Source organism: Alligator mississippiensis, chromosome 4 (assembly GCF_030867095.1).
Source record: "Alligator mississippiensis isolate rAllMis1 chromosome 4, rAllMis1, whole genome shotgun sequence".
Taxonomy (NCBI): Eukaryota; Metazoa; Chordata; order Crocodylia; family Alligatoridae; genus Alligator; species Alligator mississippiensis.
This window is the reverse complement of record NC_081827.1, coordinates 239,355,826-239,372,763: the sequence shown is the minus strand read 5'-3', so window position 1 is coordinate 239,372,763 and position 16,938 is coordinate 239,355,826. Positions and strand designations below refer to the sequence as shown.

General features: G+C 40.6%; 1 protein-coding gene and 1 long non-coding RNA gene across 7 annotated transcripts in view; one reads left to right on the top strand and one right to left on the bottom strand.

Moving 5' to 3' along the window:
• Positions 1–16,938, bottom strand: part of NCKAP5 (NCK associated protein 5) — a 464,916-nt gene that overhangs the window by 222,695 nt on the left and 225,283 nt on the right. The gene's annotated exons all lie outside the window — the stretch shown is intronic.
• On the top strand, positions 4,301–7,840 carry LOC109281411 (uncharacterized). Its single transcript, XR_002088056.1, has 3 exons — positions 4,301–4,381; positions 7,105–7,332; positions 7,432–7,840. It is a non-coding gene; the product is annotated as an uncharacterized LOC109281411 (long non-coding RNA).

Genomic DNA, 16,938 nt, shown 5'->3' with positions numbered 1-16,938 from the left:
ATAAGTGAAAAGAAATCTAAGAAACCTAAATACATTTCAGCTCAGGATCATAAAAGGCAGTTCCCTATAGGAAGCTTGCGTGCAGATGGTGGTAAATTTTGTTCATTGTACAACAGTGTGACTCTGGATATGTTGAAGAAAAACAGCATTGATCAGTATATAGAGGCTGAATTGCATATAAAGGGAAAGGCTGCTGCAGAGGCTGAAGGTCAGAGCAAGAAACAAACAACTACATCCTTGATCATTAAAAGCACCACTGAAAGCAGTCTGACAAGAAGAGAGGCTACGTTTACACTACTGGAGGCATTCATGGCCGCCAACATTCCTCGGGAGAAAACTGATGAACCTAAATTAAGGGACTACTTGGACAAACACGTGACAAATGCAGGCAGTTTCCCCTGTGCAAGCAAGCTTCACCAAGATTATCTACTAGGAGTAATTGCTTCACATGTTCAGTCTTCAAAATCTGCATTTGCAGATTAAGAATCAATCTCCATTGTAGCAGATGAAGCAAAAGATGCCCAAATTAACTATGTTCTGCACATTTTATCCATACCCAGCAACTGGACAGACTCTGACCTGCCTGTTTTTCAAACAGCTGGTTTGCCTCACCTCTGTCACTTTTTCTACTGTGGCATAAGCTGTGGTGAAGGCTGTTGTAAACTACAGCTTAGAATTGAACAAGACCTCAGCATTTCTGTCTAATAATACAATGTGGATATGCAAAGCTTTCTCTGATGTGCTCCATGGAATGATGCCCAACACAATTCACATCACCTGCAATGTACACATCCTTTCTTTAATAAGTGACACCTGGCGCACACATTTTCCTGATATGGATAGCCAGATTTCCTCTTTTAAAAAAGCATTCAAACATTGTCCAGACTGTAAGCTTTGATACAGGGAGACCCTCGCCAATCAAAGCAGGGATCTACATGTGACCGTGTCACTTCTACCAGAGCCCATGCTTACAAGGTGAAATTTGTGGTTTGACGCAGTTCATTACCATGCAAAGAATATGAAGTACTACCCTCAATTTGTGTTCGAGGAGCTTGAAATCACACCTGATACACAATGCATACTTAGTCCACGTGATCTCTTAAGACAAAGCGATAGTGAAGATCAAATTTAAGTTTGTGGCTAAAAATGCAATCCGGTTCATGGAGCTTTTAATGTGGTTTGAAAGTCAGCAGGCTTTGATCCACCAAGCACCCGACAAGCTAATGGATTTGATAAGCTGGGTCAAAGACATGGCATCACAACAACTTTCAAACTGTGAACATGACACCAGCAGAAGCAAGAACTGTTCTAGGCAATAGCTGCAAAGTTGAATCAGTACTACAGGTACAATCAGTCATTACCACCACCGTTTAAACAACTGGCTGCCTTCTTTTTTAGTGCCATTCACATTTTTTACATCAATCAGGTGCCTTTTCTGAATTTCAGCCCTCAGCCACTGAAATCAATCTCTGGATGGCAGAAAGAACATAACAAGGAATGTGCTGCTTACATTAACTTTATCAAAGACTGGCAGATGCCTTTGACTGTGACGGTGTTTTGGGAGTCTGTTTTGGAGTGGTCTCCACATCTCCACAACTTGGCAAAATGCTGCCGTACCATTCCAACCAATTCAGTGGATGCAGAATATGCGATCTCAGCGTATGGACAAGAGTTCACACCACAGAGACAAAGGATGTCAGCTACAACTGCTGGTGGATGCTGCACGCCAGCATTTAACAACTAACATGAATTGTTTCCATCCAGGTTAGCATGATTTAGTAGTACTAATTTTTTTTGTAGAGCTTTTTGTATGATGATTAGTTACAATTTATATTGTGTATAAATTTATATTCATAATATATTTCAATTTAGATTTAAATTTAATACTAAGGTTTATAATAATACAGTAATTTATTTGATATTTCTGCAGATTTTGCTATTTAGTTATGATGTGTTTTTGTTTCTCGGCCAATCAGCAGCAATGAGTGGGGCCACCAGGCCCCTCAGCCAATCAGTGGCAAGGGAGGGGGACTCACTGTGAAAAGACTGCAAAATCAGCTCCATGCGTCTCAAGCGGCCTGTGAAAATCCCTTTGTCTTGTTGCGATTTATGTAGGTTCCTAGTTATGGTAGTCACTTTTTATTCAGGCTAAGTGGACATAGCAATTAAGCATAAGACAATGGAAGCATTAGGCTACATTCAAGGCTAATCAGAAGATAAGTCATTTCAAAGAAGAGGATTCCCTGAACTGATGGCAAATGCTGGGCATAAAATAGTGTGTGCATGTGTGTGTGCATGCACGCGCACACACCCACACGTCAGAAGAAGCAAGCAAAGAGAGCAGAGATTCAAGATCCTTGGGATACAGAAATGGCTACAAGGATAAGTTTGAAAAACACATGCCTGCTGTTGTTTGTCGCTAATGCATTTAGGGAAGCATCACACGATTGTGCCAGAGAAACACATACCTCCTATCTTCACTTTCTCTTCCTAGAGGAACAGCTGTCCTGGATCCCAAACACTGGCTAACCACTCAGGCCAAGGGACAATAGTCCTGTCTTTATATAACCTTTGCGTAGCTGGTCGTCATTCTAATCTTTCAATCTGGTCAGAATTTATAGTACACGTTAATCTAGTGACAACCTTCCTGTTTACTGAGCTTTCTTCTTTCAAGTCAGCAGCATCCTACTTCTTTTGCTGACACTGTGAGGCATTCATCCTAGTCATATGCCCACTAACATTTTGCTTATTTTTATTATATTTTATTTCAGTCGATGTGCACGTTTTGGGGTTTTCAGAGTGCTCACAGAATAGTTGGACCATCTGTTGACCAAATGTGAATAAAAATAAGCCAGCTCTAATCTCTAGTGCAGACAGTGCTGCAGAGTTATTCAGTAGCAGATTTCTGCTTAAAGGCTGACCTTAATCAGATCATTTTTACTCATGAGGCCAAATCCTTTGGTTCCTAAGAGAATCCATAAGAGAAGACAGCAAATGGGTTTTTCTTTCCTAAAATGGGCACTCCTAATTTCGGAAGTTAATAATAAAGACAGGTCTTCTTTTCGTTTATATATCAATTCATTTCTAATCCGATGAAAAACCCTTGCAAATGAATAAACAGGCAAGTCAGGAAACAAGATAAAGGACAGATCTCATTCTCTGTGAAGCTAATTGGAGTTTCTCATTGAGACTTAGTGTCTCCGTATCAGACACAATATGTAGGTGCAAATGAACAAACAAATTAAACCACTTAAAACAATAAAATATAAAGAGTGCTTCAGCTCACATGGTCATTTTTTTATCAGACTGGAGTTCATCTTAATGTATATCTTCTATGCATTGACAATTAGGTTTATCCCTTTTGGACTGCATCTTTATTAAAACAAAAACAGAAATCCATCTTGCCTAACAGCTCTGTCATGACTAACCGTAACCTTAGAATACACTGATCCTTGTGGAATATAATTAGAACCTTCTTCTACCAAGACTATAGTTTCCACTGACCAAATAAAATTGCAGGGACAGATTCTCCCAAGTGACAAATAGAGTTGTTTTAACTACAGGTTATGCACTGTTTGGGGTTACTTATTTTTTCTGTATTTTATAGAAATTTGTCAACAAAATTTGGATCCTATGTAATTCTGACTCACTACATACAATAAAATTTACTTTAGATTCTCAAAGCACCTAAGATCCCTTAAATCAGGTGTCAGTGGAACAGCACAACAATAATATGGATGCAATTCTGTCAAAGATACTTATATTCTACTTGGTAAAAATGTTTACACCCTACTGTCCTGCAAAGTTTATCCAGCCCTGCTGTTGTGGTATAGAAGTTGCTTTGGTTAACTGTCCTTTTTCATTTGAAATCTGACCTTCCATTTTTAGGAGAGATTGCTTAGTCAAATATGCTATATTGTTATAATTTAATCTTGTTCCTCATACATTAGAAGGACTGATTGCTAATTTAATGGTGGCTGTAATACAAGCTAATTGTTTTATTATAATCTGCACAATGAAAGGATACACCAGTAAAATGTAATGTGCTTTTTAAAGATTGCCAGGGCATCTCTACATCCAGCTTCAGTCACAGCCTCGTTCTGCTTGGATTCAGCTCTTTCAAGTTAAGCCTCCTCTTGAGTAAGAGCAGGCAAAATTTGGAACCAGTGTGACAAACAAAGAAAGAAACAGCTTTACGGTCTTGGTTCACTACACAACAGGGTAGATATGCACTTTATAAGTAACTAAATAGGATATATAAAGAAAGCATACACTTCCATGAACCCAAGTTCATGATGCATCTGAACTGGGGCAGGGCTAGGGCCGTGCTCTGTGTCCCAGGCTGTAGTGGGGGATGGCACGTGCCGGCACTGGAGCAAGGGTAAGGAACTGGGAAGGGTACAGGGAGGCAGAGGCTACATGGGGAGGGAGCTGGGGGAAGGGATGAAGCTGCAGAGGGGGAAGAAGCAGTGCAGGGAGGAGATAGGGGAGGGTGGCAAAGGCTCAAGGCTGTGGAGTGGAAGAGGCAGGGGTGCACAGGCAGTGGGGGACAGGCAGCAGCTGCAGCTCTGGCGCCGACCCAGGCTTGAGATCGGAACTGGAGCTACAGTGGCTGCTTGAGCCCCATCGCCTCCCTGCACCTTGTACTCCAGCTCAAGACAAGGGGCTTCCACCCTCATGTTAAATGGGGGGGGAAAAACCCATGTCTTAGAATCTAGTCAATATTTTTCTAGTTCCCACAGATGAAAAGGAACCGACTGGCTTGGGCATACACACACATGGTCCTGTCCCAAAGAGAAACAGATCCCAGAGGTGGAAGAACAGGAGGGAGGAGAGCTTTCAAAATGACAGCCAAGAAACATTGACTCTTCCTACTCATAAGGCTTCTTACTGAAAGGTTTCTGTTCTTTTCAGGACGCTAAGCTGCAACAAATATGTGCACTGCAGCACCATGCAGGAGGTAGTCGACATCAACACGAAACCCAATTAGACAATTTAGGTTGGAAATGTAGCTGTGTAAATGTCTGGATGTGTGTGCATGTGTTTATTATATATAATTTGTCCTTTGATTTGTTAACTCAAATGTTCATCAGTACTAATGTTTACCAACTGGGAAATGCCAGCTCAGAGTCTGTGGCTGCATTATCGTTTTGGCCCTATTCCATCTCAGGCACTGAGCAGCTGATCCACCCCTACAGCGTTCTCCCTCCACCTGACAGAGACAGGCCTTTCTATTTAGTCTTTTATTCCAGTCAAATTCAAGGCAAATCTCCACTAAATTAGATTTTATATGTGGAAAGTTATAACAAATTTACAAATTTGGATATACAGAATCTACTTATTGGGGGACTGTCTTATATTTAGGGTTGTTGTATATTCAAGTAAATATAATGACGTATGGGATGTTTTCACGAAGATGGTCCCCTAGTGCTAGATACGACATAAAAAAAATCTGATTCCAAGCCTTGTCCTGAACATCTTACAATCTAAAAGGAGAGACACAGAGGCCTCAAGACAGGCAAAAAGAGATAAAGCAACCTGTCTGAGGCCAGGCAGGAGATGGGCGGCAACGCTGGGAACAGACCTGAAGGCTGAAGTTCTGGCCCCATGGATTTAGGGGCAAAACTGCATTAACTTTAGTGCAACACATCTCCTGAGGAATAATCCAATGCTCTGTTCATTGAACCACACTGCCTGGAAATAACACAAGCAAATCTGAGGCACTGGGCACAGTGTTGAGAAGACAAACATTGGTAAGTGGGTCTTTTAAAAATCACACGTACGTTCCTCAAGTCATAGAGAAGCACTTTTTAAATACAGACATTACATGTAAATAAATAAGGCAGGGTCTTGAAAACAATGCCCAGTGTTGGCTTATTTCTCTTCCCACTGAAGTCTAAATGTCAGTAGCACAAGAGCAGACCTGACCTTTCTCTAAAGCTGATTTAACTCCTAGTTAGGTAGCCCACAATGAAAGGCCTGACTCCTGTAGTCCTATACATGTCACCTTTAAGATCTGCATGTAGAAAACTAATTTCCAGCGTACAACACAAACCAGAGAGAACCTTGAGGATGGATTTATGGAGCTCATCCATCCCTACTCACCCTTATCTGATTTGCTAATGAAAAAAAGTGGACTAGATCTTAAACTTCAAGAAGCTGGTCATTGGGAAGTACGTTAGGAAGGATTCGGCAAATGGAGAGATCACTTTTTCCCATTAATGGGTCTTGGATTTTAGGAAAAGTATACATATCAGTTCATTTGCTAGATGGGTAAAGCAAAATGGGCATGGAAATTGTATATATCAAGTTATTTGCTGTATGGGTATTAATCTTATTTGCTATATGGCTATGTGTATATACATATATATTTGTGTGGAGAAAGTTGATCCTGAGGTTAGTTTTAATTTGTGCCCGTACATTCCATCTTTACTCATACATCATGCAACAGAGTCACTTACGCAGTGTATCAGACATTTAAAAGTATAAATACATTCAGAACAAACTAAAGATGCTTGCTTTAAAATAAGATTTCTAATATTTACAGCAGATTCTAAGCATATGCGTACACCCACTAGCCCATGTGTATACATAGCTTTTCATTTGGTACAATGTATTTTTTTTTAAAAAGGACACTGTCACAGAGAAAACTGCATGGCTTTAACTTACTCCCGCATATGCTTTGCTATTTAAAAGCAGTCAGAAGTGCTAGTCTCATTTGGATTTGTAGGATTATAGTCACTCCAAGGCCATCTGCATGTGTTGACAGAGCTCCATAAATTTCCATGTGTTTATTACGAACAGTGATGGTGCTCTGTGGAGTGAGGCAATTTTTGAAAGCATGAGGTGGATACGGAGAGGTACAAGATGAAAACTAGGTCTGGCATGGATGGGTATTCCTGGAAATCCTCTCAAACAGATTTCCTTAGGTGTTTCCTCAGGTATTTTCACACTACACAAGATGTCATGAAATTTTCAGATTTGTATTCTGTTGTTTTGCAGTACACATGCAACTCTTGGCAGCCAACAGCAAGCGAACATGCAGGGCGGGTATTTTATTCCAATGGCAATTTCCAGAGTTTTCAAGCTGTGACTCTCCCATAGGGTTTCTTGAAGATATCAAAAATCTCCTCATCCAATATCAAAGAACATATCATTCACATTTCCATAACTGAACTCAGAGGACTGCAGATGCAAGAATATTCTCTGTGTGGGATCATCTCTATCCTAGTCATCCCATCTTCTTATCATGGTACCAGACTTTCTAAAAGTCTTGTAACTCTTATGGAAGTTTTAAGGGCCTGAAAATTTCCCAAAGAGCCTTACAAGTGGGTATGTTACACAGTGGGTATGATTTTACGTAAGTGGGACAACCTTCAATATCTGGCTAATGATGAATACTATTACTACTATTTTTTTTCTTTTCTGCAGTGCTTTTCATTTGGAGATTTCAACACGCTTTGCAATCATTAACAGCTAAATCCTCCCTTGGTTATACTCATGAAACTGAAGACAATACAATTTGTGTGTGTATCTGGTGACAGATTCGCCCTCGATTAATCTTCACAACACCCCTGCGAGTACTACTATTGCACTGTCTTTTTAATTCATGCAAATGGCTGGGAGACCCATTGTGAATTAGTGAATTTTGCAAATTAGAAAATGAACAAACAATAAAAAACCAGGGACAATGCATCATAAAATGTACTTTGTTCATGTATTTGAAAAATGAAGTTTTGCTTTTATCAATTATTATAACAATGCACTGTAATTACATCATCACTTACACCATACTAATAGATCTAATGGTGCTTATTTAATAAAAAGAACTTCACTTGAATGCACAGTGAATCTTTAATGTGATATGGTCAGAATATGATGGGCTTCGTACCTGCTGGTTTTGGAATGTGCAGATTACCACAGTTCTTCTGTATCTTTGTTTTACAGGTGAGTACACTGAGGCTTAGTTAAGTAAGTTGGCATATATCAGGGAAACAGAAATAGATCCCAGAATTCCTGCCTCAAGTTGAACAGCAGATAACATTCTTTTTTATTATTTCATTTTATTTTACTTCGTGTTTACCAGGGCTGTACAGACCTCGAGCTGTTTCCATTCATGATCTAAGTTCCATACAGCAAAAAAGTATTTAAATTCAACTTTAACTTTTTGGGAAATCTTCTGTCTCTTTCCCAATATTTTAATGGTTTTGCACATTTCATGTAAATACTTCATGTCTGTACTTGCATAATTTTAAACAAACCATTTGAGCTTGAATGAAGCACAGCAGAAATTATCTTAGCTCTGTCTTTGTACTCATTTGGGAGTTTCTGCACTTCTATAGTGACAAAGTTTAAAAAGGAGGCAGCAGATTTGTGAAAGACTATAAACATTAGTGCTGTGTGAAGCTTCAGTCCCTGATTCGATTAGACAGAGATTCGGCCCAATTTGGTGGCCGAATCTCCAAATCTGAATTGAACTAGGAGACCCTATAATCTCTCCAAATTGAATCGGAACCCTCCGAATTGATTCGGATAGATTCAGAAATATTTGGAGATTCGGACATAGACGTAGCTTTAAATGTTTTTTTCTATATACCTCTAGGTAGCAGGCAACTCATAAATGCTGTGATACTGGGGCGGATGGAGTGTCCTACAGGAGCGTGGGGGGCTCCCCAGCGCTCAGCAACAGACCTGGAAGTGGACCAGAAGCACTTCCGGTCCACTTCTGGGTCAATAGGGGAGCATGCACCCCCCCCCCCCAACACACACACACCTCCCTGTCTTGGCAACTGGTGCCTCCTGGGTCTGGGGGGACACCCAGGGTCCCCCCACAGCTGATCACCGAGCCAGGGGAGGCACAGGGGGGCTCCCCAGCATGCTCCCCAGTGGACCCAGAAGTGGACTGGAAGTATTTCCGGTCCTCTTCTGGGTTTGCCATCAAGCACTCCTGTGGGACATTCCATGTGCCCCACCATCGTAGTGTTCATAAGCCATGCTGGTACCTTGAGGTGTGTAGACACAGCTTTAAATGTTTTTTTATGTCCGAATCACTGATTCTCTGAATCAGCATTGAATCTTCAGATTCAGATTCAGACAGTGATCCAAATCAACTAATGAAATCACTGTTCCTAATTCAGGCTGAATCGAATAGGGCCCGCTTCGCACACCCCTAATAAACATGTATATTTCAAATACTTTACAATTATTTTGGAATAAAGATACCTAACAAACTATGTAGGAGTAGAATGGTTTGGATTAAATGATTACTAAGAAAGTGTATTATTAATGTCATAGGGGAAGCTGTCTTGTAGTCAGGTTGATTTAACATACCCTAACTCCCTCCAAACAGAAGAGTGTCAAGTTTTCCTAAGTTATCACATATTTTTTTCCTTTAAATTTTATTTGTGAAATTAGCACTCTCAAAATTAAGGTGCTAATTGGACTTGGAAGTTTGGCTGAATAAAAATTGGGCAAGAACTTCAGAATATTTTATTAAAAAAAAAACAATTTCTTGTATAAAAATACCCTTCATGAGAAAGAACTGTTATCTCCTGGATGTGTTACAGGGAAAATGGCAGATACTGGCCCAAACTCCCACAGAGGACTACACTTAAGACAGTCTATGCACTACTGAAATATGGAAGTTCCCTACTCTGATTCTGGCTCCCTACAGATGGCACAGAAAAGCCACTACACATAAGCTGCTATACAATGTAAAAATACAGAGTCAAAAAAAAATATTTAAGATTTGTATTCTGAGTTTATGACCTTCTGGTTCTGTTTTTTCAAGCCTTTGTATACAACTAATAATACAACTTTTGAAAAGTTGAAAAAGTCATGTGATCACATGATTTTAAGAGTTTAAAAAAAATCATATATAAGACTTACAATAAGGTCCCATGAACTAGAAAGCTGCATGAACATATTTGGAAGAATATTCCAAAGGTATCAACAATATAGAGAACATAGACCAAACAACTACGCATATACTTGAGAAATGATCTTTATGCAGAGATCATGTGTATGACATTTCCAAAAAGTACATGTTGGGCCAAAATTTTGCTTTTGTTTTCTCCATTCTAAGAGAAACTGATTATAGATTTGCAAGTGTCCCCCATATAAGAAGCATGCTTTATAAACAGTAGGCCTATGCGAAGTGGCTAGTATTCACTTCGGATTTGGTCGATTCAGGGGACAATGATTCAATTTGGTGATTCAAATCACTGTCCTGAATCGATTCGGCCAAAGCAGGCAGGGGATGGGGCCTGGTGGGAGTCCCCCCATGGTCCCCTCCCCCCTCCTCCAGCTCCCCCCTCTGAATCTTTTCAGAGAGCTTTGAATTGATTCAGACCTTTTTACTAGTCTTCTGATTCGATTCTGATTTGGAAATTTGGCCACCGAATTGGGCTGAATCTCCTCCAAATCGAATCAGAACCCAAAGCTTTGCACAACCCTAATAAACAGTTTTCCAGGAACCCTCTTCCAGGCATGCTTCATGCAATCAACAAAGCCCAGTCTCAGTCCCTGCATACTTCAAAGTACCAGGGCTGCTAGTATCTCTCTTTATAACAGGGCTGTCAAACTTCTAAGTGGCTGGGGACCATACACCCCATGGACCTCACCAGTAAAAAATGTGTTGGTGCAGCAGTACAGTGTTCAAGCCACAGACTTCCATGGGCCACATGCCACGTGGTCCCCTTCGCCCCACCTGACACACATACAAAGGCTCATAGCACAGCAGGTTATGCCGCCCCCTAGATCAGGGGCAGAAAGTGGAAGATGGAGGGGGAGGAGCTTGGAGACTGCCAGTTTTTGCAGCAATGGGGGGAACAGTAGCTGGGTGGGAGTCTAGGGGCCACAAGTTGACCCCTCACAGGCCACATGTGGCTGTGGGCTCCAAGGTCAACAGCTAAGGTATGGGGAAGCATGGAAACATCTATCTGTCCTTCCACCCCTCACTCACAAACAAAACTGGGTGGACCCAGGCAGGGATGTATGTCCATGAGGCAGCACTCTCACATGCCTGGAAACTGTAGGACTTGTGCTTCTTGCAGTTCAGTCCTCCAGTTGTTCCCTGCCCAGTGCATACACACTCGAAAATGATATAATTCTCCACTGGCCCCTAACACAGAACTGCAGCTACAGCTGAGAGCAGATGTAAGGAATTATTCAAGAAGATACATAGATTGCTACAAGGCACCCTCTTCCTTCTGTAAGATTTGACTAATATAGGTGACATACAGTAATTAGCAGTACATATACAGTAACAGAATATGTAAGCTTTGAATAGTAAGGTCTAAGGTTCAAGTATTAAACTCCAGGTCATTAAACATGAAAACAAGCTGTGCTCGAGATACATAGGGAAGGGAGGACTTAATTTTAATAGTTCTAGTCTGCACCATAGTTCTAGTCTGCCCCAAATTCTAGTGGTATAGCAAAATGGTTGAATAAGTAATAAGTGGTTAGAATAATGGTCTCCAAGGGCTTAATTATCTGTATCATTAGGCAGTTCTAGTCTCCCTAAAAATGATATTGACAGCCTTTCCACAACCGAGCAATTGATAATGAGGCAGTAAAAGTACACAACTGTACACACAGAGATGACTGAAATGACCTCATATAGTTCATACTGGCCTGGTCAAACAGCAGGGTCTGAATTTAACCATTTGTAAAATTTATCAAAAGAACAGGAAATATTTTACATTGACATTTATTTTACATTAACAATATATTAACATTTTAGTGCTTTGCGTCTCCAACTACTGAAGCTAACCAGAACAGTGATAAAACTGTTGCTTATACCTTCCTGTGTTGTTGTATCACAGCCACTAGATGACGCAGAAAGTCTTCTAGCACTTTTTGTGTCTGCTCTACAATGACATCTCCTTAAATGTATCTCCTCCTTCATGCAAAAAGCTGTGCAGAACTCCCATCCCCTGCCTTCCCCCCAGGCATACAGTTTGAGATCTGGTGTCCCTAGTTCCTATAAAGGGTAGTAGCATGAGGCCATTATGTAGTTAGGCATAAGGAGAGGAACATTTTTCAGAATTTCTATCTGCACACATGTAGGAGAAAGGAGGAGAGATATAGACCCTGAAAAGTCATACTCCCTGGACCTAACCCATGCAAGAACATAGCGGCCATATACCAAGGACATGGGTCTGAGAAGAAACAGACACTGGAAAGATGGGAGGGGGATGAAATGATGCAAAAGGGCCAGAGAGAGAATGGCAGGGAAAATGGAAGTTCTGAGGAGAACAGGAGAGAAAGATAATTGGAGATCAGAGGAGAGAAGATAAAAAAGACGAGGGAAAAGGACTAAACATTTGGGGAAAGGGAAGGGAGTGATAAAGTATGAAGGCATAATTGAGATTCATAGAGAAAGGAGGACTGGAACAAAGGAAAAAAAGACATGAATTGAGAAAAAGAAAATGTGAGAACATCCAGGCACCTCTAAAACTCAGAAGTTTATTATATTTATTTGCAACACATTTTATTGAACACAAGAGAAAAATCGCTTGGAAGGAATGTGGGGGTGGAGGATGAAGGAGGCTTTTGATCTGATCACAACCCAAGATTGAGAATCATGCCATCACGTCCCTCCTCCCTGTTCAAACACTTCGTCTTTAAGCATCTCTCTTCAGCCCAGCATGGGGTACATTTTCAAACTGCTGTGCGGGTTTTTAGCTGTACAACTCCCATTGAGTTTAATGGGAGTCCTGTGGTTAAAGTCCTATGTGAGGCTTTCAAAATGTACTCTAAAATATCTAAATAATGAACTAGTTGAATGTTATCTTGTTAACTTGTCACAGACCATGACTGAAGTGAAACAAGGCCTGAAGGATTGTAAAGCTGTATCATTCTGTTTGCTAATATGTATTGGAAAACTCACCTGTGTTTCCTGAGAGAGTTTTTGTTCTTAGACCATTTCACACAAACCTACTGACCTCTAAGATTTATTTGTTCGTTATTAAAACAAATCACAGCTGTTTTTTAAAGGAAGAGAATCTAAATCAACCCATTCCACCTTTAACCCAAGAAGGATGCAGGAACCAGTCGTTAGATCACCATTCATGACCATGCTCTGCCGCAGACTTCTTTTGTGCCATCCTTTGCTTCCTGTGACTTTATTTGTCCTGTTGCAAAACGGGGATAATAGCAGCTCCTGCCTCACAGATTTGAGGTGCTTAGCTACTAGGGCAAGGGAGGAAGGGACAGAGAAAATTTGTTCAGATACAGAAAGAAGGCAAGGGAAAATATTCTCTGCTTCTTCTGCTAGAGGGGAGGTGTCTTTCTTCTATGCAGGCCTGAGATACACATGTGAAGCAGTCCCAGAAAACTTAAACAAGCAATGCCTGCAGTCTACTTGTACTATATACAGAAGGCCTTAGGACATGGACACATGAGCAGGTTATTGCAAGGCTATGGTATGAACTTATAGCACATCAGGTACTCCCTGGTAATTGCTCTTACCAGAAATAAATTCAAGGTAAACTATCCCTTACAACAAGTTCTTCATGTGTTCACCCACCCTTTACCTTCAGTGTTCTCTTCATCAGGAAAGCTGGGTGTTATTCAAAATAAAGCTATGCAGGTACAATTTTAACCAATGCTTCCTCTATTGCTGCAAATCACAATCTAATACCCTATTTACAGTGGGTGCGTGTACATGAGACGCTAACTCATAGTAGCCTGATCCTACTGCGCAGTAGCGTTGCATGACTGTGACATGACGCTACTGTACAGCACATTAGGATACTGCACAGTAGCATCACAAAAAGGCAATCTCTGGTACTACTGTGCAATAACTCAGTACTAAATAAATGCGCGGTAAGCTAAGTAAATGAAGTACTAAATAAAGTACTAAAGTACTATATAAATGCGCAGTAACCATTGCACAGTTGTGTCTTGTGTAGATGCACCCACTGAGTAGCATTTTATTCCATGAGTAGCCCCACTGATTTCAGTAATAGTATGGACAGACTATCAAAGCATTTTAGAATTACAATACTTTCCAGCTAATCCACTGCATCATCTGTCTCAGCTATTCCACTCTAAGGCCCCTGGCACATGTGCATTTAATGGCACAATGGGATCTGATCCTAATGGAGCAATGAGAGCTGATCCTATGCATGGCAGGATGAATGGGTTTGGGACTGGGAATCAGATCCAAATCATGCAATTATTACTTACCAGGGCATCGGCAAGTTGAAAATCAAGAGCCCACAGCCTGGTATGAACTGGTGCAATGCCGGAGCTGATTATAGGTCCCAACCCCAGACCGCACTAAAGCCTGTTTGAGACTCCAGTGTGGTCCTAGGTCTGAAATCACCTATCAGCCCATGGAAGGCTGTCAGCCTGCCACCATGGGGGAGCTGTCAACCAAGCCCCGCCAGGCAGCTAGCATCAGGTTGCATGGCAGGGAGCCTGCTGCACATTCAATTTAAGGTGTGATGGAAACCAGCCACAAAAATATTATACATATCCTGTGGAATATTTTTGTGTATGGTTTGCCATCTTGTAATGCCACTAATTGCCTGAACATGTGGCCAAGTTACTTTTTAAAATGTGATTAACAGATTAATTGCATCTTAAGTGTAATGACAGAAGCCTAAGTGAAAGTTAAATTGGTGCATCTTTAAACCTGATTATTTCAGTTTAGCTCCACTATTCTTGTAGGATTGGAGAAACAAAAAAAAAAAAGTTACCCAGGGAGTGTCTATGCATTCATTAAGGTGGCGTAATTACGGCACATTAAGTTTAGTACCTGTCATTACAATGACAGGTACAATGACAGGTACTAAACTTAATGTGCCGTAATTGGTGCTACTGAGCACTAGCACAGACGAACGCTTTTTTAGTGACAGGCTTTGCCTGCTGCACTAATGCACAGTAGAATTAGTCTTCTGCGCATTAAGCGTCTTGTGTAAACGTGCCCCCCCAGTAAAGATTTCATGGAAGTGCTTAGTACGTTAATTAGAAGAGGTGAAAACATGCATATCACTATATGATTCAGATTTGGATACAAAGCTGTACCACTTCACACCAGCTGAGAAATTGGATATTTAAAAAATATACAAAAGCTGTCTTACATCAGAGCCAATTCAATATTTTGCCAGCTTAGGTGTGAATATATAGCTTTATTTATGCATAGCTTTATTTTGATTACTAACGTAGCCCATTACCAACACACTCATTCAGTTCTTACCCTATTTATGTAATTTAGGGCATCACAAAAATGTGGAGCTATCTGGCCATTACTGGGTTTGAATAGAGGTCTGAGTTTTCATTTTGTCAAAACTGGGCGTACCAAGCAAAACTGTTAAACCCTTTCTTTTTCTTTTGGTAGGGGGTGTTAGATTTGGATTAGGCATTACTACATAAATCTGTTGCTGCATAATAGATTTTTCACTTGGAAGATCCTTAATATAGGCAAGTGGGATACAGGAAGATGCAAATTCACATGGCATGGCCCCATCCTGAAAACTCTGAGCAGTGTTGAGTAGCAGACCCACTGGACTGCACTGGGCGATCCATGGAAAGGGGGCCTTGGTAGGTTACGTAAATTAATGAAGGGCATTTATTTCACCCAAAGCTGGTGGAAAATAAAGCCTCCAGAGCCTCCTATACTAAGAAACAATTTAGCAGATCTCTTGAGGGACTTTGTGTGTTGCTTCTCTAAGCAAGAATCAACACAAAGAAACATATCCTTTGGAGTCCTCAGTTATTATAAAAATTGAAAAAAAGGATCATTATCTTCTAATACACATTTGCAGTGTAAAAGCCTGATTTCTAAGGAAAGCAGTTTAGGCAGGGATGTCCACAGCAGGGGAGAAGGGTAACAGTAACAGAAAAACACCTGATTGATAGGTGAAAGGCTATCTCTGGATGGCAGATGCCTGAGTATGGAAGAACGTTCTGCAGTTCCGGAGCTCGAAACTCTACTTCTTGCAGGGAGAGACTTTATTCAGCCTTCGTCAGGAAGGAGTACCAGTAATTTACACTGACATAAGCTTGCAGAGCAGGGTATACCATGCAGGACAGGTGGAGATCTAAGGTGGATTACTCATGTACAGATACAGATGAAACTATGTTGGTTAAGGGTATATATTTTGTAATAAAGTAAAAACAGTACAAAGCTTATTGTAGATGATGTTATACTGCTATAAATGCACACTGCACCAGTATAGCTTATTCCATTCTCTTTCCAAATGGAAATAAATGCCTTTATGCTAACAATATCTGCATTTGGGTTGCTGGCATGGTTGTACGTCTTTATTGATACCAGCATATTAAAAAGATTTATTTAGCTGTGGTAGTCTGCAGTCAGGCAAAACACAGAACAAGGTGTCACCTTAAAGACTAACTTGTTTAGAAGGCAGATGCTTTTGCAGGTGACTATTTGTAGCCTCTGTCAAATTAGGCTATCACCTATGCAAACTTTTAACTTTTTGAATGAGTTAGTCTTTAAGGTGCTACCCTACGCTGCCTTTAGCCAGTACAAATAGAGAAATGCACCTTTTTGTGTTAACGAGTCCTAAGATTCCCTGCCTATTTGCAAACTAATTTAAGATAAGAATATAGGTAGTACCATACTGGGTAAAACTACAGATCCATTTAGCTTAGTTTTCTGTATTTAGAGTGACTGAGAAAAGATGATAAAGGGAAGGATACCTATGCAGGGTCTATCCAGACTGATCTGACTTCCGCCCCTCTTCTCCTACAGCTTTCAGCATTCAGAGGCTTAGCAAGCCCTGATTTCTAGGTTATACCTCTAACTATAATGTTTAATACCCAGTGAGCAATGTAGCCTGCATGGATGAGTCTAGTATTCTTTTTAACCTGGTTAAATGATCAGTTTCTATAACATCCTGCAGCAATGTGTGAAAAGAACTGCCATTTTTTTTGTTTTATATCTGTGTCCTAATAATTTCATTG